The 23,605-nt window shown below is 51.9% G+C and overlaps 1 protein-coding gene across 15 annotated transcripts in view; it reads left to right on the forward strand.

Moving 5' to 3' along the window:
* The window catches only part of LOC143168488 (uncharacterized), a 36,816-nt gene extending 30,642 nt beyond the window's left edge, over window positions 1-6,174 (forward strand). For 11 of the 15 annotated variants that reach the window (XR_012996704.1, XR_012996703.1, XR_012996699.1 and 8 more), the window contains one exon: window positions 5,961-6,174. The gene's annotated coding sequence lies outside the window, so the exon portion shown is untranslated. The other 4 variants (XR_012996708.1, XR_012996709.1, XR_012996707.1 and 1 more) reach the window with 4 other exon arrangements.
* Window positions 6,175-23,605: the final 17,431 nt, after the last annotated feature.

Below are 23,605 nucleotides of genomic sequence, written 5' to 3' on the forward strand. Positions count from 1 at the left end.
CCCGTCTTTCTCTCTCTCTCCATCCTTCCGTTTCCCTCCTTGTTTTCACCTGCATCCCTTTGTCCTGTTGCTCATCAGTATTGTTTCGACCCATTCCTCTGTCCTGCTCCCTGTCCCTTCTCTGTCAATCCCTCTGTCCTGTTACCTATCATTGTTTTTGCTGTCTGCATCCCACTGCCCTGCTTCCCATTCATCTCTTTCGGCTCTATGCTTCTGTCCTGCTCCCCAGCAGTACTTTTTCTTTCTCCAGCTCTCTCGCCTGCTCCCCGCCCCTCTCTTTTTCCCTCTGTCATTCTTTCCACTTCCCTGTACCTCTCTCTCGGCAATCTTGTGTCCCGCGCTCCCTGTCCCTCCCAGTTTATATCCCACTGGCCTGGTCCCCGTCCCTCTCTTTGCCTCTCTATCTCTCTGTCCCTGTCCTTGTCCCTGTTATTTCTTCCTCCATCTCTCTGTCCAGTTCCTTTTCTGGTTCTTTTTCCCCTCTTGGTTACTCTGCTTTTCTTCCTGTCCCTTTTTTTTCCCCCTCTCTTCATCCCTCTGTCCTGCTCTGTGTCCCCTCCCTCTCACTCCGTGTGTGTCCTGCTGTGTGTTACCCGTCCTTCTCCCTGTTGATTTTTTTCCTCTTGCTCTATCCCTCTGTCCTGCTCCCGAGAAGTATTTTTTAATTCTCTGTATTTCTGTTCTTCTGCCCATTGCATTTTTCGTTCTCTGTCTCTCTCTCCTGCTCCCCATCCTCCCCTTTCTCTCTCTGTCATTCTTTCCTCTTCCCTGTACCTCTGTTTTTCTGTATCCTTGCATCCCACTGCCTGCCTCCCTCCCTCTCACACTGTCTTGCTCCCCATCCCTCTCTCTTTCTTTCTACCCTTCTGATGTGTGTCCCCCCACCTCCCCCTTTTACGTGTCCTGGTCTTTCTCCCTACATCCGTCTGTCATTCTCCCTCTCTTGCTCTTCCTGCTCTTTTTCTCTCTCTTCCTCCGTCCTATTTGCTGCCCATCACTATTTTTTTTTTCCTCCTCCATCCCTTTGTCCTGCTCCCTGTCCTTGTCAATCTTTCCCTTTGCTCTGCCTCCAGTCTTTCTTTGTTTTCTCCATCCCTGTCCTTTTCCCTGTACCTTTTCCTCTCTGCTCCTCAGTCCTTCTCCCTTGTCTTCTTTTTCTCTTTCTGCCATCCCTCTCTTTTCCTCTGTGACCCTCTGTGCTGTTCCCTTTCCTTTCTTTCTCCAATTATCTGTTCTCTTACCTGTCCCTCTTTCTCTGTCTCGAATGTTTCTTTCTCCATCTCTGCCCCGCTCCCTGTCCCTTTTCCCTTATTCTCTCTGTCCTCCATCCTCCCCCTAACTTTTTGTCCGTGTACCTCCATACCACTGCCTGTCCCATCATTTCTCGCTATATCCCCCTGCCCGGCTCGCTGTCCCATTATTCCCCTCTGTCCTGCTCCCTGGCTTTTTTTCTCATCCTGCAGCCCAGCACTGGTTTTTCTTTCTCCATCTCTTTGTCCTGATCTGTCTCTCTCTTCCCCCGCACCCCCCATCAATCCCTCTGTGGCTTGTCTCCTGCCTCTTTCTCTCCCTCCCTCCTTCCTTATTCCTCTCGTTCAATTTCTCCCTTGATCCGTCTGTTCTGCTCCTCGCTCATCGTTTTCTCTCTCTTTCCTTCTGTCCTGCTCCCTGACCCTGTTTTTCTTCCACCATGTCGCTGCAGGGCTCCTCATCTCTTTTTTTCCTTTTCTTAAATTGATTTCTCCATCTCGCTGTCCTTTTCCCTGTACCTTTCTTTCTCTGCTCTTCAGTCCTTCTCCCTCATTTTGTCTTTCTCTTTCTGTTCCTCTGTCCTGCTCCCCATCGCTGTACTCTCGTTCTCTGTATCTGCCGCTCCAGTAACGACTGCCGAGTTGTCCCAGGGGAAGGGTGAGTGTACAGGCACCGAGCCCTGAAGTAGACTCACTCCTGGGACTTATACACATTAACGAATAAACACTTGCTGTCGTCTTTGCACTCGTGGCCGTATTTGTAGTCCTTTGTACTTGGTGAGTGGCTGCCAGAGAGTCCAGGGGAGCAGGTTATGCAGTGGGTGTCAGGGGCCGTGGCTGCACCTGTGGGCTGGGGCTGGAGGAGCCCCAGGTGGGGCCAGTGAGGCTGATGGTGATGGCCCCTCTGTGTAAAAGGGCTGCAGCCCCAGGAGGTGGTGCTGCTGGGCCATGCCTGTCTGAGAATGCTGATGAGCTGCAAGGATGTTTCCAGCTGAGAGGTTCATGGTCAGTTGGAGCCAGGCCCCATCAGGGCAGCTCCCAGGGATTTTCTGAGAGCTGGTGGAGAGGAAGCGGGAAGAGGGGCAGGAGATGGCTGCCCCCACCCCTCTGGGTACTTGGAGGCCTTCCCACCCCCTGGAAAAGGCAGTGGGTGCCTCCCCAACTCAACAAAACTCTTCCAGCCCAGCTCACCCTACGCAGCTCCCCTCCCCGGCTCCAGCACCTCCCCTGAAGCCTGTCCCATAGCCACAGGCTGCCCCCAAACCCTGTCTCCAGCAGCTCCTGCAGAAGGAGGGGTTCCTGCCTGACGAGAGCTACCGTCATCACTGTGGATAACAGTTGCTTGTTCTCTGCCTCTCCCAGAGGCAGCACCGAGGGCTCAGTTGTCGGTTCCTCTCTGGGGACGCTGTTGACTGCAGCTGGCTCAGGTTTGTGTGTGTTGCCTTTGGCCTCATTCTCCTAGCGGCATGGGCGGAAAGGGACAAGTGGAGCACTTCCTGGCTGTGGACGGGAGCTGCCGCGGCTGAAGCCGGAGAGGCCAGAGAAAGGTAAAGCAGCTGAAGAATAAAATAAAAAGGATCCAGCCGGCAGCCGCCTCCCGCTACAGGCAAGAGAAAGCCTGCCTCTCTGGGTGAGGAAGGATCCCTCTTAGTGCAGTCCTCAGCAGATCCGATCACCAACACGCGCTGCAGGGTCTGTATGTGTCACCAGCAGCGTGGTACGGCCGCGTAGTGCACGAGCGAGCGAGGCTACGTCTAGGAAGCCTCGTATCGTAAAGAGCTGTAAGACACCCACGTATTCTCTCAGGTGGAGGACAGCCCAAGCGACCGGAGTTACGGAAGAGGAAGGGAGGAGAGATGGAGAAAGAAACATCTGAACTGGCAAAGTCTCCTGGCAGCACCGAGAGCAAGAGCTGCAGTGAGTCCCGGGCCCTCCCTGCCCTGCCCCTGGCCCCGCCTCTCTTTTTTTTTGGTTTGTTTGGGGTTTTTGCTTCCTTGTGCCTCTCCCTATTCTTCTGTCCTGCTCCCTCTTCCTCTCTCCCTCTCTTTCTCCTGTTCTGCAGCTCCCTTTTCTTTTTCTCTCTGCGCTTTTGTTCTGCTCCCTCTCCCTCCTTTTTTTTCCATTTCATCCTCTGCCTCTGTCCTGTAGCCCATCGCTGTTTTTTCCTTTTCCAGCTCTTTGTCCTGCTCCCTGCCCTTGTCTCTCTTTCCCTTTGTTCTGCCTCCTGTCCTTTTTTTCCTTTCTTGCTCCATCTCTCTGTCCTGCTCCCTGTCCCGCCCCCGCCTCCCTCTCTGCTTCTCTGTCCTCCTTGCCTTTCCCCTTGTTTCTCTGTCGTCTTCCCTCTTTGGTTTTTGGGTTCTCTGTCACTGTGTCCTGCTCCCTGTCGCTGTTTTTTTCTCACTCCATCTCTGTCCTGCTCCCTGTCTCTTATTTCTGCCTGTCTTTCACTTTGTCCTGCCTCCCTGTCCCTTTTTTCGCTCTCTATATCACCTTGTCTTGCTCCCTGTCCCTGTCTTTCTCTTACAGTCTGTGTCCTGCTCCTTGTCCTTCTTTTCCCCCTATCATCCCCCATCCTTCTTTCTGCCTTTTTTTTCCTCTTTCTGTCCTTCTGCCCCAATGCTTCTTTCTCCACCTCTGTCTTGCTCCCTGCCCCTTGTTTCCTCACACCGTCCTGCTCCCTGCCCCTTGTTTCCTCTCACTGTCCCTCTGTCCTGCTTCCTGTTGTTGTTTTTTCTCTTTATTTCTCTGTCCTGCTGCCTGTCCAATTGTTTCTTGATATACCTCCCTGTTCAGCCGGCTCTCCCATTTTTCCTTTCTCTCCTCCTCTGCCCTGCTTGGCCCTTTTTTCTCTTCCTCTGTCTCTGTCCTCTAGCCCACTGCTGTTTTTTTTCTTCTTTTCCTTCTTGGTCTCTTTGTACAGATCTGACCCTTTTTTTTATTTCTCAATCCCTTTGTCCTGTTCCCTGTCCTTTTTCTCTCTGTGTCCTGCGCCCTGTCACCGTCTTTGACCCTTCTTTCTTCTTCCTCTCCTTCCCCCCCAATCTCCCGCCCCCCTCTGTCCTACTCACCGACCCGACATTTTCTTGCTCGCTCTCTCTGCAGGGCTCCTCGTCCCTATTTTTCTTGATTTCTCTACCTCTCTGACCTTTTATTTTGACCTTTCTTTCTCTCTCTGCTCCTCGGTATTCTCCCTTGTCTTATTTTTCTCTTTCTAGTCCTTTGTCCTGCTCCCCATCACTGTACTTTCTTTCTTCATTTCTCTGCCCCGCTCCCCATCCCTCTCTTTCTTTCTCCACACCTCTGTGCTGCTCCCTATCCTTCCCTCCCTCCCTCCCTGTCATTATCCTTGCATCCCTTGTTGTCTCTCCATCCCTCTGTCCTGCTCCCCATCCCTAATTTTCCTTTTCCATTTCTCTGTCCTGCTTTCAGTCCCTGTTTTTCCTCTGGCTTCATCTCCCTGTCATTCTCCCTGTTGCTCTCGCTCTCTATCCCAGTGTCCTGCTCCCCATCCCTCTCTTTTTCTGTATCCTATTTTCTCACGCTCTGTCCCTCACTTGTTTTCTGTATCCCTCTCTTTTTTCTTTTTACCCTTCTGATGTGTGTCCCACCATGCCCCCCCTTTTACATGTCCTGGTCTTTCTCTCTACATCCTTCTGTCATTCTCCATCTCTTGCTCTTCTTGCTCTTCTTCTCTCTCTTCCTCTGTCCTATTCACTGCCCCATCACTATTTTTTTCCTCCTCCATCCCATACAGAAATAGCCCCACACTATTTGTCGGTCTTTCTCCATCTCTCTCTGTCCGGCTCCCTGCTGCTATTTTTTATTTCCTCCCTATCCATCTTGTAGCCCATCACTGGTTGTTTTTTTTTTCTTCTTTTTCCATGTCTCCCTGTCCAGCTCCCTGTCCCTGTTCTTTAATTCCTCCCTCTTCCCTGTAGCCCACCGCTATTTTTTCCTGTTCTCCATCGTGCTCTCTCTGGTCCCCTGTCCCTATTGATCAATGCCTCCCTCTCTGCCCTGTGGCCTGTCTCTTTTCCCCATCTTATTTCTGCCTCTATCTCTGTCCGGCTCCTGTCCCTGGTTTTCTAATTCCTCCCTCTCTGCCCTGTCGCCCGTGTGATCTTTTGCCTTTCTCTGTCTCTCTCTGGCCAGCTCTGTGTCCTTATTTGTTAATTCCTCCCTCTCCGCCCTGTAGCCTGTCACTTTTGTCCTTTTTCCATCTCACTGTCTCTGGCTCCCCAATGACCCTATTTTAGAATTACCCCCCTCTTCTTTCTGTACACATTGCTGTTCTTTTTGCTCTCCAGGTCTTTTTTTTCTGGCTCCCTGTCCCTGTTTCTTAATTCTTCCCTCTCTGCCCTGTAGCGTGTAGCTGTGTGGTTTGTTTTGTGTTGTTCCCCTCACCCTGCCCCTTCCCTCCATCGTTCACTGTCCTGGCTCCCTGCCCATATTTTTTTTTTCTCCCTCTCTGTCATGCTGCCCATCCCTGGTTTTTTTCTGCATCTCCATCCTGCTCCCCACCCTTCTTTATCGGTCTCTGTCCTGCTCCTTCTCCCTCTTTCTGCTGCCTCCCTTCCTCTCTCCCTGTTGCTTCTTTCTCCATCTCTGTCAGGCTCCTTGTCCCTATCTTTCTTTGGCTGTCCTGTTCCCTGCCTCATGCTTTCTCACTACACCCCCGCTGTCCAACAGGCTGCCACTTTTCTTTTCTAGTGGCCTCCGCCTCTGCCCAGCGTTCCATCGCTCCAGGAGCTGACCGACCGACTGTCTGTTCCCCGCCGGACTGATGAGCACGGCTCCAGGAATGACTGCTGAGGTGTCCCAGGGGCAGGGGGAGCATTGGAGGCTCCAAGCCCCGGAGCAGACTTGCTCCCGGGACTTGTTACGTGCATGACTGAATAAACACTCGCCGCCTCCTTTGCCCTCACGGCTGCGTTTGCGCTTCCTTTGCACCGGGCAAGGGGCTGTGATGGAGCCCAGGGGAGGGGGTGACGCACGGTGGGGGCTGGGTGATGGCTCCCTGTTCCTGCCGGGCTCCAGCTCTGGGCTTGGGCCAGAGGAGCCCCAGGTGCGGGCAGTGAGGCTGATGGCGACGGCCCCTCCTTGTAAAGGGGCTGTGTTGCCAGAGTAGCTGCAGGCTGTGGGGCTGGTGCTGCTGTGCCCCGGGTGGCCGTGGAGGGGCCGGTGTGAGCCAAGGGAGGAGCGGAGTGGTCGCTGAGCGAGGGGGGCGGCGAGGCCGGCAGGAGGGTCGCGCCGCCTCGGAGCCGGGCGGCAGTGGCCGTCCGGAGCCACGCTGGGGAACGTGGGGCTGCGCTGGGGGCTGGGCGGGGCTTCCGGGTGCGTCGGCGGGGGGAGAACGGTGTCCCCGCAGGGTCAGAGAGCGGGGACGGCTGCCTCCCGCGGCATGCCGGGAGCTGTAGTCCTGGGGCACGGACTTCCGGTCGGCCATGTTTGTTCCCCGGAGCATGCCGGGAGGTGTAGTCTTCCGTCACTCGGGGACCGGGCGGCCGTGCTGTGTCTGCCGGTGCTTGCCGGGAGGTGTAGTTTTCGCGGACGCGGCTGCCGGGCAGTCGCATGGCTCTCGGGCGCGTGCGGCGCGGCGTAGCCCTTGCTACCGCCGCGGCTCCCGCGGTGGGGCACGAGGTGTAGTTTTGTTGCTGGTTTCGTGTGGTTTTGCGGCCTTTCCGCTGCGCCCGGTCCCCGACAAGCCGTGCGGCCGCGCCTCGCGAGCGCATGCCCCTGCCCTTGCTGCTGCCGCCCAGCGATCAAAATGTGGTACTTCAGCTCCAGCGCTGCGAATGCGCTGTCGCGAGGCCGCCCCGCTCGCAATGCCGCCCGGCGACAGAAACGCAGCACTGCAGCAGGGGCGCCGCTCACGCGGAGTTGAGTGCTACACCGCGTTCGCTCCTGCTGCCCGGCGATCAAAAGCCGGTACTGCAGAACGAGCGCCGCGACGCCCGGCTCGCTGCTGCTGCCGGGCGACAATAATGCGGTACTGCAGGTGGGGAACCGTGCATGCCCGATGGCGCGCGACCCCCCCGTGCTCGCTGCTGCCCCCTGATGAGCAACTTGCGGCACTGCAGGTGCGGCGCTGTATATGCGGGGTGGCGCATGCCCTCGTGCTCGCTGCTGCCGCCGGGCGGCCAAAATCCGGTACTGCAGGTGGAACGGCGCGCATGCGCGGTGGGGGTGTCACGCCACGCTCGCTACTGCCTCCCAGCGACCAAAGGTCGGTACTGCAGCTCAGGTGCCGCGCATGCGCGGTGGCTCGTTCCCGTGCTCGCTGCTGCCTCCCGGTGACAGGAACGTGGTACTGCAGGTGGAACGGCACGCATGCGCAGTGGGGGTGTCACGCCGCGCTCGCTACTGCCTCCCAGCGACCACAGGTCGGTACTGCAGCACAGGTGCCGCGCATGCGCGGTGGCTCGTTCCCCGTGCTCGCTGCTGCCTCCCGGTGACAGGAACGTGGTACTGCAGGTAGAGCGCCGGGCATGCTGCCGCCACCTGGTGACCAAAAGTCGGTACTGCAGAACGAGTGCCACGCATGTGCGCTTGAGCACGCTGCCGCGCTGGCTGCTGCCGCCGGGCAACCGAAGCGCGGTAGTGCAGCCCGGGTGCTACGCATGCGCAGTGGCGCGCGGTGGGTGGGTCGCTAAACTGCGCTCTCGCTGCTGCCGCCCAGAGACCAAGATGCGGTACTGCAGCACGGGTGCCGCACATGGGCGGTGGTGCGCGCCCCCGCTGCGTTCGCTGTTGCCGCCCGACAACCAAGGAGCGGTACTGCGGGTAGGCGCTGCGCATGGGCGGCGGCGCCACCGCGCTCCACGTTGCCGTCCGCCGGTAACGGCGATGCGACGCTGCGGTGCTCGCGAGGCGATGCCGCCGCGCTCGTTGCTGCCTCCCGGTAAGGAAACGCCGCTGCCGCCCCACGTGCGCAGCGTCGGCGGCCGCTCGGCGCGCAAAGCGCGGGACTGCGGCGCCGGTGCCGGCCCCGGGCACGCGCTGCCCGGCGGGCTCTCCCTGCTGCTGCCGCCTGGTGGCCGCAGCCCGGTACTGCAGCGCCGCCACTGCCCAGGTACGCAGCAGCGCCGCCGCCGCCTTCCCTGCTGCCCCTGGTGGCCGAAATGCGGTACTGCAGCCCGGCGATCGCACGCCGGCTCTGATCCCTCCGGCGCGCCGTCGGCGTCCTGCGCATGCGCACTGCCCGGCAGCAGCATGGCGGCGCGCTGGCAACCGGTGAGGTGAGTGAGCCCCTTCGGCGCGTCTCTTGCCCGATGGCTGCCTGAGGGTGGCGGGACGGGAAGCTTCAAACCGCCTGCTGCGGCAGGCTCCCGATCCACTGCAGGCGAGCCGGGTCAGATCAGCCCCAGGGACTTACCCGAGAGCTGACAGAAGGGAAGAGGGGAAGGAGGTGGACACCCTCCCAGGCGCAGGGCACCTGCCCAACTCACCAGAGCTCCCTCTGAGCCTCCCCCGGCCCCGCTCGCTCTGTGTAGCTGCCCCCAGCTCCAGCACTTCCCCTGAAGCCTGTCCCATAGCCCCAGGCTGCCCCCAAGCCCTGTAGTGAAGGCCGCAAGCTGGCCCTCGAATGTGCGTGATTCTCCCTTAACGCGGGTGCCATTACCAGCGCGAGGAAAGAGCGGCATCTCCAGAAGCCCCTGCGGAAGCAGGGGGTCTGGCCAGGGGCCATCTACGGTAATAACGGGTGCTGCTTCTTCTTTCCCTCTCCCAGAGGCGTGCTGAGGACGCAGTTTTCCATTCCTCCCTTGGGGATGCCGTTGACTGCACCTGCCTCAGGCTTGCGTGGGTTGTCTGCCCGGCCTCGCTTTCCTCGCGGCGTGGGGGCGAAAAGGGACAGGCGGAGCGCTTACTGGCTGTGGACAGGAGCTGCCACAGCTGAAGCTGGAGAGGCCAGAGAAAGGTAAGAAGAAGAAACTGAAGGCCATCCAGGTGGCAGCTGCCTCCCGCTGCAGGCAAGAGACAGCCTGCCTCTCTGGGTGAGGAAGGATCCTTCTTTGTAGTCCGCAGCAGGTCAGGCTGCCCACATGCACCGCAGGGTCTGTATGTGTCACCAGCAGCATGGTACGGCCACGTAGTGCGTGAGCAAGCGAGGCTACATGTCTAGGAAGCCTCATCTTGTGAGAGCTGTAAGACACCCACGTATTCTCTTAGGTGGAGGACAGACAAGCAACCAGAGTTACAGAAGAGGAAGGGAGGAGGGAAGGAGAAAGAAGCGTCCGAACTGGCAAATTCTCCTGGCAGCGCCGAGAGCGAGCGCTGCGGTGAGTCCCGGGCCCCCCCTGCCCCTCCCCTGGCCCCCCCTGCCCCTCCCCTGGCCCCCCCTCTTTCCCACGCTGCTGTGATTTTTATTTCTTTATTTCTTCATTTCTCAATTTTCCCTTTGTCCTGGTCCCTGTCCTTTTTCTCTCTCTGTCTGTGTCCTGTGCCCTGTTACCGTCTTTAACCCTTCTTTCTTCTTCCTCTCCTGACCCCGCAATCTGTCTATCCCTCTGTCCCTCTCACCGACCCGACGTTTTCTTGCTCGCTCTCTCTGCAGGGCTCCTCGTCCCTATTTTTCTTGATTTCTCTACCTCTCTGACCTTTTCTTTCGACCTTTCTTTCTCTCTCTGCTCCTCTGTCTTCTCCCTTGTCTTATTTTTCTCTTTCTAGTCTTCTGTCCTGCTCCTCATCACTGTATTTTCTTTCTTCATTTCTCTGCCCTGCTCCCCATTCTTCTCTTTCTTTCTCCATACACCTTTATGCAGATCCCCATCCCTCCCTCCCTCCCTCCCTCTCTGTCGTTATCCTTGCGTCCCTCGTTGTCTCTCCATTCCTCTGTCCTGCTCCCCATCCCTAATTTTCCTTTTCCATTTCTCTGTCCTGCTTTTGGTCCCTGTTTTTCCTCTGGCTCCATCTCCCTGTCATTCTCCCTGTTGCTCTCGCTTGCTCTCTATCCCGATGTCCTGCTCCCCATCCCTGTTTTTCTCTGTATCCCATTTCTGTCCCTCACTTGTTTTCTGTATCCCTCTCTCCTTCCTCCTGTCCTTCCTTCCCCCTGCCCCCCTGCCTCTGGCCTGCTTCTTGTCACTGTTTTTTCTTGCTCCTGCTCTCTGTCCAAGTTCTGTCACTCTCTTTCTCTCTCTGTCCCTCTGTCCTTCCTCCAACCTGTATTTCCCTCTCTCTATCCCTCTGCCCCTAATGCTGCTTCCTCCACCTCTCGGTCCCGTTCCCTGCCCCTTTTTTCCTCTCGCTGTCCATCTGTCCTCCTTCCTCTCCCTGGTTATTCTGCCTTTATCGCTCTGTCCCACTGCCTGTCTCATTGTTTCTGGTTATATCCCCCTGTCCAGCCAGCTGTCCCTTTTTTCCTTTCTCTCTTCCCTACTCTGGCCCTGCTTTTTCTTCCTTCGTCTCTGTCCAGCAGCCCCTCAGCGGTTTCTTCTTTCCCTTCTCCATCTCTTTGTTTTAATCTGCATCTGTCCCTGCCCCCGATCCCCAGTCCCTCTGTCCTGTTCCTTGCCCTGCTTTTGGTCTCTTCGTGTCCCGCGCTCTATCCCCATCTTTCCCTCTGTCTCCCTCTTTCCTTTTCCCTCCTCCTTTTCCTCTGCATCCCTTTGTCCTGTTGCTCATCAGTATTTTTTCCTCCCATTCCTCTGTCCTGCTCCCTGTCCCTTACTTCTCTGTCAGTCCCTCTGTCCTGTTGCCTGTCGTTGTTTTTGCTGTCTGCATCGTCTCTTTCGGCTCTGTCCTCCTGTCCTGCTCCCCAGCAGGACTTTTTCTTTCTCTGACCTGCTCCCTGCCCCTCTGTTTTTCCCTCTGGCATTCTTTCCACTTCCCTGTACCTTTCTCTCTGCAATCTTGTGGCCCGCGCTCCCTGTCCCTCCCTGTTTATATCCCACTGTCCTGGTCCCCATCCCTCTCTTTGCCTCTCTATCTCTCTGTCCTTGTCCCTGTTTTTTCTTTCTCCATCTCTCTGTCCTGCTGCTCATCTCTCTCCAGTTCCCTTTCTGTTTTTTTTCCCCTCTCTTGATTACTCTGCTTTTCTACCTGTCCCTTTTTTTTGTCTCTCTTCATCCCTCTGTCCTGCTCTGTGTCCCCTCCCTCTCGCTCCCTGTGTGTGTCCTTCTGTGTGTTACCCGTCCTTCTCCCTGTTGATTTTTTCCTCTTGCTGTATCCCTCTGTCCTGCTCCCTAGAAGTATTTTTTGAATTCTCTGTATTTCTGTTCTTCCGCCCATCGCATTTTTTGTTCTCTGTCTCTCTCTCCTGCTCCCCATCCTCCCCTTTCTCTCTGTCGTTCTTTCCTCTTCCCTGTACCTCTGTTTTTCTGTATCCTTGCATCCCCCCCCCCCGCCCCTCCCTCCGTCTCTCTCTATCACACTGTCTTGCTCTCCACCCCTCTCCTTTTTTCTTTCTACCCTTCTGGTGTGTGTCCTCCTACCCCACCCCTTTTACGTGTCCTGGTCTTTCTCTCTACATCCTTCTGTCATTCTCCTTCTCTTGCTCTTCTTGCTCTTTCTCTCTCTCTTCCTCTGTCCTATTCGCTGCCCATCACTATTTTCTTTCCTCCTCCATCCCTTTGTCCTGCTCCCTGTCCTTGTCAATCTTTCTCTTTGTTCTGCCTCTAGCCTGTCTTTGTTTTCTCCATCTCTGTCCTTTTCCCCGTACCTTTTTCTCTCTGCTCCTCAGTCCTTTTCCCTTGTCTTCTTTTTCTCTTTCTGCCATCCCTCTCTTTTTGTCTGTGACCTTCTGTGCTGTTCCCTCCTCCCTCTCCCTCCCTCTCCCTCCCTCTCCCTCCCTCTCCCTCCCTCTCCCTCCCTCTCCCTCCCTCTCCCTCCCTCTCCCTCCCTCTCCCTCCTTCTCTCTTTCTCCAGTTATCTGTTGTCTTACCTGTCCCTCTTTCTCTGCCTCGAATGTTTCTTTCTCCATCTCTGCTCCGCTCCCTGTCCCTTTTCTTTTATTCTGTCCTCCATTCTCCCTCTAACATTTTTGTCTGTATATCTCCGTACCACTGCCTGTCTCGCTATATCCCCCTGCCCAGCTCGCTGCCCCGTTATTCCCCTCTGTCCTGCTCCCTGGCCCTTTTTCTCATCCTGCAGTCCGTCACTGTTTTTTCTTTCTCCGTCTCTTTATCCTGATCTGTCTCCCTCTTCTTTTCCCTCAGTTCCTCTGGCTTGTTCCCTATCTTTTTCTCTCCCTCCCTCCTTCCTTATTCCTCTCATTCAATTTCTCTCCCTATCCATCTGTTCTGCTCCCTGCTCATTATTTTCTCTCTCTTTCCCTCTGTCCTGCTCCCTGATCCTGTTTTTCTTCCGCCATGTCACTGCAGGGCTCCTCATCTCTTTTTTTATTGATTTCTCCATCTCACTGTCCTTTTCCCTGTACCTTTCTTTCTCTGCTCCTCAGTCCTTCTCCCTCATTTTATTTTTCTCTTTCTGTTCCTCTGTCCTGCTCCCCATTGCTGTATTTTTGTTCTCTGTATTTGCTGCTCCAGTAACGACAGCCGAGTTGTCCCAGGGGAAGGGTGAGTGTACAGGCACTGAGCTCTGGAGCAGACTCACTCCTAGGAATTATACATTATACATTAATGAATAAAACACTTGCTGTCTCCTTTGCACTCATGGCTGCGTTTGTAGTCCTTTGTACTTGGTGAGGGGCTGTCAGAGAGTCCAGCGGAGCAGGTTACATATTGGGTGTAAGGGGCCATGGCTGCAGCTGGAGGAGCCCCAGGTGGGGCCAGTGAGGCTGATGGTGATGGCCCCTCTGTGTAAAAGGGCTGCAGCCCCAGGAGGTGGTGCTGCTGGGCCATGCCTGTCTGAGAATGTTGACGAGCTGCAAGGATGTTTCCAGCTGAGAGGTTCATGGTCAGTTGCAGTCAGGCCCCATCAGGGCAGCTCCCAGGGATTTTCTGAGAGCTGGTGGAGAGGAAGGAGGAAGAGGGGCAGGAGATGGCTGCCCACCCCAACCCTGGGTACCTGGAGGCCTTCCCACCCCCTGGAAAGGCGCTGGGTGCCTCCCCAACTCAACAAAGCTCCTCCAGCCCTACTCACCCCATGCAGCTGCCCCCAGCTCCAGCACCTCCCCTGAAGCCTGTCCTATAGCCACAGACTGCCCCCAAACCCTGTCCTCACAGCAGCAAGCTGGCCCTTGAATATGCTTTATTCTCCATAAATGCAGGTGCCATTAGCATCAGTTTGGGGAAAGAGTGGCATCTCCAGCAGCTCCTGCAGAAGGAGGGGTTCCTGCCTGAGGATAGCTACAGTCATCACTCTGCTAACAGTTGCTTGTTTTTTTTCCTCTCCCAGAGGTAGTACTGAGGACTCAGTTGTCAGTTCCTCTCTGGGGATGCTGTTGACTGCAGCCGGCTCAGGTTTGTGTGTGTTGCCTTTGGCCTCATTCTCCTAGTGGCATGGGCGAAAAGGGACAGGCGGAGCACTTACTGGCTGTGGACAGGAACTGCTGTGGCTGAAGCTGGAGAGGCCAGGAAAAGGTAAAGCATAAAATAAGAAGGATCCAGCTGGCAGCTGCCTCCTCCTGCAGATAGGAGACAGCCTGCCTCTCTCCAGGTGAGGAAGGATCCCTTTTAGTGTAGTCCTCAGCAGATCCGATCACCAATGTGCACGGCAGGGTCTGTATGCATAACCAAAAGCACAGTACGGCCATGTAGTGTGTGCACATGTGAGGCTGCATATCTGGGAAGCCTCATATTGTAAGACAGCAATCTATTCTCTTAGGTGGATGACAGGCAAGTGACTGGAGCTACAGAGGAGGAAGAGAGGGGGAGGGAGAGGAAGACATGAACCAAACTGTCAAATTCTTCCTGCAGCTCCAAGAGTAGGAGCTGTGGAGAATCCTGGACCCTTGGAGCCGTGTCGTCCCCCTTCTGCATCCCGGTGACTCTCTGCCCCCTCTTCTCTTTCACTGCTGTAATTTTTTTGTTTCCCTGCACCTCTCCCTCTCTCATTCTGCAAGTCCCCCTCTTTCTCTGTTGTTCTACCTCTCAGTTTCCTTTTTCTCTCTGCACTTCTGTCCTGTTCCCTGTCCCTCTTTTTTTTTTGTCATTCTCTGTCCTGCAGCCCATCACTATTTTTGTCTTTCTCCATCTATCTGTCTGTCTTCCTATCCCAATTTTTTTTAATTCCTCCCTGCCTGCCCTTTAGCCCTTCACAATTCCCCCCCAGCCTCTGGCTCCATGTCCCTATTTTTAAATCCCTCTTTCTCTGCCCTGTATTCTAGATATATGTTGTCTTTCTTAGATTCTCCATTCCAGGTCCCGGTCCCTATGTTTTAATTTTTTCCCTCTGTCCCATAGCCCATTTTTGTCTTTATTGTTCTCTCCCTGTCCCTATTCTTTAATTCCTCTGTCCCTTCCCTTCAGCTCATGGAGGTTTTTTGGTATTTCTCAGTTTATCTCTGTCCACCTCACTGTTCCCTTCTTTAATTCCTTCCTCTCTGCCTTGTGGCCTATCACTATTCTTTGTTTTTCTCCATCTCTCTGTCTGGTTCCCTGTCCCTTCCTCCTCTCTGGCCTATAGCTCGTTGCTATTTTTTTTCCCCTCTTCCTCTCTCCCCGTGGCTCCCTTTCCCTATTTTTCAATCCCCCCTCTCTGCCCTGTAGCCGGTCGCTGTTGTATTGGGTTTACGTGGCAAGGTTTTGTTAGCTGGGGTGGGGGGGCAGGGGCGGGTTCTGTGAGAAGACACCAGGAGTTACCCCCATGTCAGGCACAGCTGGCTCCAGGTCCAAGATGGATCTGCTGCTGGTCAAAGCTGAGCCCATCAGTAACGCTAGTAGTGCATCTGTGATGGGACACTTAAGAAAGGCTAAAAAGTGCTGTGCAGAAGCTGTGATAGAGAAAATGTGAGTGTGAAACAGCCCTGTAGACACCAAGGTCAGTGAAGAAGGAGGGTGAGGAGGTGCTCCAGGCACCAGAGCAGAGATTCCCCTGCAGCCCGTGGTGAAGACCATGGTGACGCAGGTTGTCCTCCTGCAGCCCATGGAGGTCCACGGTGGAGCAGATGTGCACCTGCAGCCTGTGGAGGACCCCATGCCAGAGCAGGTGGATGCGCCTGAAGGAAGCTGTGACCCCCGTGGAGAGCCTGCACTGGAGCAGGCTCCTGTCAGCAGCTGTGGCCCCATGGGGGGGACCCCACACTGGAGCAGAAAAAGAGCTTGAGGAGGAAGGAGTGGCAGAGACAATGTGTGACTGCAACCCCCGCTCCCTGTCGCCCTGCGCTGCTTGGGGGTAGGATGTAGAGAAGTCAGGAGTGAAGATGAGCCCAGGATAAAAGAGTGGGGAGGGGGGAAGGTGTGTTTTAGATTTGTTGTTATTTCTCATTATCCTACTTTGATTTTTGAATGACAATAAATTAAATTAATTTCCCCAAGTCGAGTCTGTTTTGCCTGTGACAGGAACTGGTGAGTGATCTCTTTGTCCTTATCTCGACGCACAAGCTTTTTTGTTGTATTTTCTCCCCCTGTCTTGTTGAGGAGGGGCAGTGACAGAGTGGCTCGGTGAGCACCTGGCAGCCAGCCAAGGTCAACCCACCACAGTTTCCTTCCATCAGGCTCCCTGTCCCTATTTTTTAATTCTTGCCTATATTTCTTGTACCCCGTTTCTTTTGAAACTTCCTTTCTACCACTCCATCCCTATCTTTTTAATTCTCACATATGTTTCTTGGACCCAGTCACTTGTTAAATTTTCATGCTACCTTTCCCTCTCTCTCTCTGCCTGACCTGATTTTAATTTCTTGCCGGTGTTTCTTGTACCCCGTCACTTTTCAAATTTTCTTCTTACGCCTCCCTCCATGCGGCTCCATGTACCTATCTTTTAATTCTTGTGGAAGATTCTTGTATCCTGTCGCTTGCAAAATTTTCTGTCTCCCTCTATCCATCTCCCTGTCTGTAATTAATTCTTCCCTCTCTGTTCTGTACCCTGTCACTTTTTAGACTTACTTTCTACATCTCCCTCTTTCTATCTCCCTGTCCCTATTTGCTAGTTCTTGCCTACGTTTCTTGTACCCTGTTGCTTTTTGAAATTTTCTTTCTATGTCTACCTCTATCTGGCTCCCTGTTTCTATTTTTTATTTCTTGTCTATGTTTCTTTTCCCCTATCGCTTTAGAATTTTTCCCCATCCCTTGTCTTGTCTCTATCTTGTTGTCTTGCTGGTCCCTTCCGCCTCTTTCTCCTGCTCCCTGTCTCTCTTATTTATTCCTCCGTCTCTTTCTCCCTGTGTTTTTCCCGCAGTCTCTCTGCTCTCCCCTCTCTACACCGTTGTCCTGCTCCCTGTCCCTTTCTTGTTCACACAGTCCTGCTTTCTGGCTCCCTGTCCCACACCTCTTATCTATGTCACTCCGTCCTTCCTCCTGTTTTTCTCTTCCCTTGTCTCCCTCTGTCCTGCTGCATTTGGGCACTGAGCCTTGTAGCCAACTTACTGCCAGGATTTATTATGCACATTAATGAATAAACTTTTCCTGCTTCCCCTGTGCCCGTGGATGTGTTTGCAGCCCTTGGGTGCAGAGTTTGTGCCTGTGGACTGGTGCAGGGGAGGGGGTGATGGCCCCCTGTTCCCAGTGGGCTCTAGCTGTGGGCTGGGGCAGCCCAGGTGAGACCCATGAGGTGAGGATGGGGCTGGGCCAAGGGTTTGAAAAGGCTGCAGGTGGGGATGGGCCAGGGCAGCACCAGGTGCAGCTGGTGAGGATGGGGCTGGCCCTGCTGTGCCAAGGGGCTCTATCTGCTGAGGGGGCTGCCTGGGCATGCCTGCTTGCAGGAGTTGGTTGAGGAGTGAAACCAAGGGGCTTCCACAGGCAGCTGCCTCCAGCAGGGAACAGCTGGTCCCCACAGCGAGGAAGGATCCCTCCCAGCCGTTCCCGACAGAGCACGCTTCCGGCACATGGCACTGGGAGCTCAGTGCCTCTGTTGGCTGCAAGTGTAAGCCACCTTGCATCCGGAAAGCCTTGTGGGAGAGGGGCATCAAGGCACCTGCTGCCTCCTCCTGGGTGGGTGAGGGTCTGGCAGCCGGCACTGCAGAGGAGGCAGAGAGAGAAGCCTCAGGGTGGTATTGGTCTCCTGCTGGTGCCAGGAACTGTGGTGAGTCGTGCGTCCCCTCGCGTGTGTCCCGGCCCGTCTCTGCCACACTTCTCCAGACTTCTGCCTGCCTCCTTGCCTGTCCCTGCCTCCGTCTCCCTTTCGGGCTGTCCGGTTCCCGAAAGCTTTTTGCTCTTCTGCTAGCACTGCCCTGTACACCGTTACCTTCCTCGTTTCCTTCCTCTGCCTCTCCCTTTCCGGCTCCCCACCCGCTATCGTTTCATTCTTCCCACGCTGCCTTCTTCCCCATTGCTTGTGAAGATTGCATTTCCAGGTCTCCCTCTACCCGGCCGCCTGTCTCTGCTTTCAGTGACTCCCTCTGCTCTGCACCCTGTCACTCTTCCCATGTCCTTTCCCTGTGGCTGTGTATCCGGCTCCCTTTCCCGATATTTAACTTCTTAGCCCTGTGGCCATTACCCCGTCGCTTTCTAAATTTTCTCCCTCTGTCTCCATTTCTCCAGTTCCTTGTCTGTGTTTTTTATTTTTTCCTGCCTGTCCTCCACTTCATCACTTTTTAAATTTTGTTTTCATGCCTTCATTTCTTTAGTTTGCTGACCCTATATTTTATGTTATTTCTCTCTGTTCTTAATCCCTTTGCTTTTTAAATTTTCTTTCTACGTCTGTTTTAGTTTGCTGTTGCTACATTTTAGGGTTTTTTAATTTCCTTAATCCCCATCACCTTTAAAATTTTCTGTCTGCTTTCATTCCATTCACTGTCTTTATTTTTTAGTTATTTCTTGTCTTTCCTTAGTGCAGCCCTTTTAAAATTTTCTTTCTATGTCTCTGTTCTAGTTTGCTGTCCCTATTTCATATTTTTTCCTTTATCTCCCTAATGCCTATTGCTTTTTAAATGTTCGTTCTGTGCCTACTTTTATTCCATTTGCTGTTTTCTTAAAATTATTTCTTGTCTTTCCTCAGTGCTGTCGCTTTTTAAGTTTTTTTCTATGACTCTGTTTTAGTTTGCCATCGCTACTTTTTAACTTTTTCCTATTTTCTTAATCCTATTTGCTTCTAAAATTTTCTGTCTGCTTTTATTCCATTCACTGTATTTTTTAATTACTTCTTGTCTTTCCTTAGTGCCCTCGCTTTTTGAATTTTATTTCTACATCTGTGTTTTAGTTCGCTGTCCCTATTTTCAATGTTTTCCATTTATTTCCCTAATCCCTGTTGCTTTTTCATATTTTCTACCTTTATGCTGTTGGCTTTATTTAGTTCTCTCTCTTTTCTTTTAATTTTTTCTCTTCTTTCCTTAGTGCTGTCGCTTTTTAGATTTTCTTTCTACATCTCTGTTGTAGTTTGCTGTTGCTATCTTTAAATTTTTTCCTTATTTCCTTAATCTTTCTTTCTTTCTTCCTTTATCCTGTTTGCTGTTTTTATTTCTTCATCATTTCTTGTCTTGCCTTAGTGCTCACATTTTAAAATTTTGTTTCCATGGCTGTGTTTTCATTTGCTATCGTTATTGTTTAATTGTTTCCTCTCTTAATCCCTTGGCTTTTAAGATGTTGCTTCTCTGTCTTTTTTTATCTAGTTTGCTGTCTTTATTTTTAGCTCTTTCCTGCCTGTCCTGTACCTCATCCCTTTTTATGTTTTCCTTCTATGCCTACTTTCGTCAAGCTCCCTATCCGGATTTTTTTATTTCCTGCCTGTCATGTATCCCATCACTTTAAAAATTTACTTTGTATGTCTCCATTTATTTAGTTTGTTGTCCCTATTCTTTAATTTTTTTCTTCACTTCTCCTAGTCCTTGTTGCTTTTACAATGTTCTGTGTCTACTTTTACCCCCTTTGATGTCTTAAGTTTTGAATTATTTCTTGTCTTTCCTTAGTGCCACCTTTTTAAATGTTTTCTGTCTTAGTCTCCATTCTAGTTTGCTGTCCCTATTTTTTACTATTTTCCTCTCTTATTCCCATTGCTTTTAAAATTTTTTACATCTATTCTTATTTAGTTTTCTGCCTCTATTTTTTATCTTTTCCTCTCTTAATTGCCATCACTTTTAAAATTTACTTTCTATGTTTCTGTTTAGTTAGCTGTCCTTATTTTTTAAATTTTTTGCCTTTATTTCCCTAATACCAGTTGCTTTTAATATTGTCTGTGTCTCCGCTTATCCAGTTCACTGTCTGTATTTTAATTTTTTTCTTGTCTGTCCTTTACACCTTTGCTTTTTAAATTTTCTTTCTATGTCTGCGTTTTAGTTGTCCTTCTTTTTAAATTTTTTCCTTTATTTTCTTAATCCTTTTTTAAAATGCCCTCTCTTTGTCTACTTTTATCCCATTCACTGTCTTTATTTTTAATTGTTTCTTGTCTTTCTTTACTGCTGTCACTTTTAAAATTTTTTTCTATGTCTACTTTTATCCAACTCCCTGTTTTTTAATTCTTTCTTGTCTGTTGTGTACCCTGTTCATTTTTAAATTTACTTTATATGTCTCCATTTTAGTTCGCTGTCCCTATTTTTTAATTTTTCCCTTTATTTCCTTAATCTTGTTGGGTTTTAAATTTTTTTTTTCTACATCTGCTTTTATTTAGTTCCCATCCCTATTTTTTAAATCTTTCTTGTCTGTTGGGTACTCTCTCAATTTTTCAATTTTCCTTCTATGTCTCTGTTTATTTAGTTTGCTGTCCCTGTATTTTAAATTTTTCCTCCTTTGTTGCCTTCGTTTTCCAATTTTTTTCTATGTATACTTTTGTCTAGTTTTCTGTCCCTCTTTTTAAATTTTTTTTTTCTCCTCTACTTTGTGCCCTTTCACTTTTTAAATTTTCTTTCTACATCTTCTATCCAGCTGTCTATCCCTATTTTTTAGTTCTTTCTTGTTTGTCACATACCGTGTCAGTTTTGATATTTTCTTTGTGTCTCTTATTTTTTTTCTCTTCTCTCAGTTCATTCTGAGGCTTTAGAGGGTCTCCTTGGCACACTTTTATCTCTGGAGTGTAATTTGTACCCCTCTCATTTTGTCAAAACATCTCCTCAGAGCAGTCTTTTTGTCCTCTCCTCCATCTCGCTCGCCTCCAATGGGTCAGCGTCTCCCTTGCGACATCTTTACTCTGTTCAAATCCCCTCCCGAGTACCTTTGTGCCCTCGAGCCCCCTTCTATCTCTCCAGCCACCTCAGCACCCCTCTATTTCTGTCACAATGCTTCCTGCGAGCGTCCTTGTGTTCCATAGCCATCCTTTAGTTCTGCAGCAGCATTTTTATCTTCCATATTCAGAGACAACTTTTCCTCAAGATTTCATTTTGCCTGAGAGCACTCTTACCTTCCCTCCGCCATGTCGGATGCCTCTGTTCGGTCCTTGGCCTCCTGAGGACATCTGTACTCTGTTCAGATCCCCTCCAGACTTCCTCCTTGTGTCCCTGAGCCTTCTTTGGTCTCTCTGGCACATTCAGGAGCCCTCTAATGGTGTCACGATGCCTTTGACGTTGCCCTTAGCACGCTTTTAGCTTTGTAGGAGACCTCGCACCCCTCTCATTCCCTCAGAAGACTTCTTGAGTCCATATCCGTGAGCCAGCCCAGTTATTTGGTTCTCTCTTGCCTCTAGTCGTTCCCTGGCCTTCTGATGACATGTTTTCTCGGTTCACGTCCCCTCTGGATTTCATCATGTCCCCAGTCCTTTTTGGGTCTCTCTGGCTCCCTCAGGGCATTTTTTTCTCCTAGTCATGATGCCTCCCGAGACCCTCCTCATTCTCCACAGCACCTTGTAGCTCTTTATCTCCCTTTCCATCTCTCTTGTTCCATCAGGGCCTGCCATCTTTCTTTGGTACGTAGCGCTCATTTATCTTTCTCTCTGTCATCGAGGGTGTCTCTGTTTGGTTCCTCAGTTAGTCATCTGTAGTTTGCCTAGATGCCCCCCCAAGACTCCAAGGCCCTCGCTGTATCTCCAAGCCTTCTTTTCTTACCCTGACCCCCCCAATTCCTCTGCTCTCTATAACAACGTCATCTGAGTCCTTTCTTATACTCCACAGCACTCTTGTAGGTCCGTTTAGATTTTTTTTTTGTGTGCTTCAGAGCACTGTCTTACTCTTTGCCATTTAGGATGCCTTCGTTCACCCCCCAGCCCCATGACGACATCTGTACTTTGTTGAAATCCCTGCAGAGTTCCGCACTGTTACCTGTGAGGCTTCTTTGGTCTCTCAGGCCCCCTCAGGACTTCTCCGCTCCCTGTTGCCGAGCTCTCGTGAGACATCCCCTACGCCCCAGAGACCCATTCTAGCTCGGGAGGGCACTTTGCACCCCTCTTTTCCCCTCAGACTCCTTCCTGAGTCCGCATCTGTTACCCCGGTCGGTCTGTCTGTTCTCTCAGCCATTTGGTGCACCTCTGTTCGGTCCCCTGAGGACATCTGTGCTTTGTTCCATTCCCTTTTGAGCTCATTGCATCCCCGAGACTTCTTTAGTCTCTCCGCCCCCTTCGGGACCTCTCTAATCCCTGTGACGATGCCTCTTGTTCTGTCACAACCTTTTCCGAACCCACCTTGGTGCTCCGCAGCAGTCTGTTTTCTGTCTTATAGTCTGTTTCTGTTTGGTATCTGGTACCCAGAGATGTCTATTGTCGGCTCGGATGGTCTCTTGAGTTTTTCAGCAGAGGCGATAGCCTCCATCTCTTCTTTTCAACGCAGCTCCTGGGGTGGTTTTTTGTTGCGTTTTGCAATTCACTTTTGTTCTAGCTACTTAGGTGTTAATTATGCTGCTTCATACAGCTTCTGATACACTTCTTGTATTTCCATGGGCTTTTTGTGTTTTCTGTCCTTTGGGACTCATCCAGTTCTGTTAAGGGAGTCAGTTGGAGAGGCCGTCGAGGCGACTCTGAATCGTCGGTCATTTACAGTAAATAATTTACTTTGCAGCCAGAGATATTTTTGAGAAGGGATTCTTACGGGATCTGGTTCTGCTTTGTCATTCAGTCGTATCCAGAAAGTAGTTCTGGTAGCAGTTAGGTAGCACGTGTGGTCTTGCTAGAAATGAAGTATAACCCCACAGCATTTTGGTTTTTTTGTTTAAATACGAACCTAACGTATGTCATTTTTGATAATGATATTGTTATTGCATTTAACGAGCTACTTTCCCACATAGCTTAGTATGACATCTATCTTACTGTATCTGCGCCCCAGAAAAATTAAGCTAAATTCCCTACCTGGTCACGTTGCTGATGCAATAGATGTCATTTCTAGTAAGGGTTGCCTTCTCTGTTCAGCACTTTGTAGGTTGTAAACTTAAGGTAGATGAGAAAACTCCCTTCCGCTCCTCTGGCCGCCTTTATGTCGTTGGGTGGTTTGTCCCCCCCCTTTCCCAGGGGATTGTGGGAAGGGTGGTGGGTGGGTCCCAGCATATATGAGCCACAGCCTCTGGTCAGGGGCTTCATTGTGCTCCTGGGTTTCCATAGGGTCAGCGATCTGCTATTCCTTCAGTCGGTTGCAGCATTTGCGTGGGTTAAGGTATTTGGGACCTTTTGTCTTTACAGCTTCATTTATTGGGTAATCTCAGTTGCTGTATGGTACTCTGTCCTGTCTTTTTGAGCTTTCTGGGCTTTTCATATTTTCTGTTTTCTGGTTACAAGTCTTCTTGGTAGGGTTTCTTTAGTCCATTCTTGCAGATAGAGTCTAGTCTTCTTTTTGGTTTCCAGGTCCCTGTAGTACTCTCTGCTTTTTGCTAGATATCTTCACAAGTGTTTTGCCACAATGAGAGCACCAGAGAGAGGAGCTGAGTGCTGGAGCATCCAGGGACATAGCATCAGACTTCCTTTCATCTTTGCAGGGCTGATCCTGAGGATGTCAAGTACGTGGCTCGGTTCTGTATGTATATGTTATGTGGGTGTACTAATCCCTTCTGGAGGGTGTCAGATGGTAAGGATTTGGCTCCGTGTGTTTGGGGAGAAGAGGGGCGGTGGCTCCGTGTGTTTGGGGAGAAGAGGGGCGGTATATTTTGGGGACGCGAGTGGCTGCTGCACCGTGTCGGGGGGGGGACGAATGTTCCTGTTCTGGTGTGGGGGAAGAGTTGCTGCTCTGTTTTTGGTTTTAGTTCCTGCTGCGTTTGGGGGAGGAGAGCTGCTGCTGTTGTCTTCTGGGGAGAAGGGAGCTCGTCCTGGTATATTTCGGGGAGGCGAGCGGGTGCTGTACCGTGTCTGGGGGGGCACGTGAGCGGGTGCTGTACCGTGTCTGGGGGGGCACGCGAGCGGGTGCTGCACCGTGTTGGGGGGGACACGAGCGGGTGCTGCACCGTGTCGGGGGGGACACGAGTGTTAGTGTTCTGGTGTGGGGGAAGAGTTGCTGCTCTGTTTTTGGTTTTAGTTGC

This window comes from Aptenodytes patagonicus, chromosome 17, assembly GCF_965638725.1.
Source record: "Aptenodytes patagonicus chromosome 17, bAptPat1.pri.cur, whole genome shotgun sequence".
In the NCBI taxonomy this organism is placed as follows: Eukaryota; Metazoa; Chordata; class Aves; order Sphenisciformes; family Spheniscidae; genus Aptenodytes; species Aptenodytes patagonicus.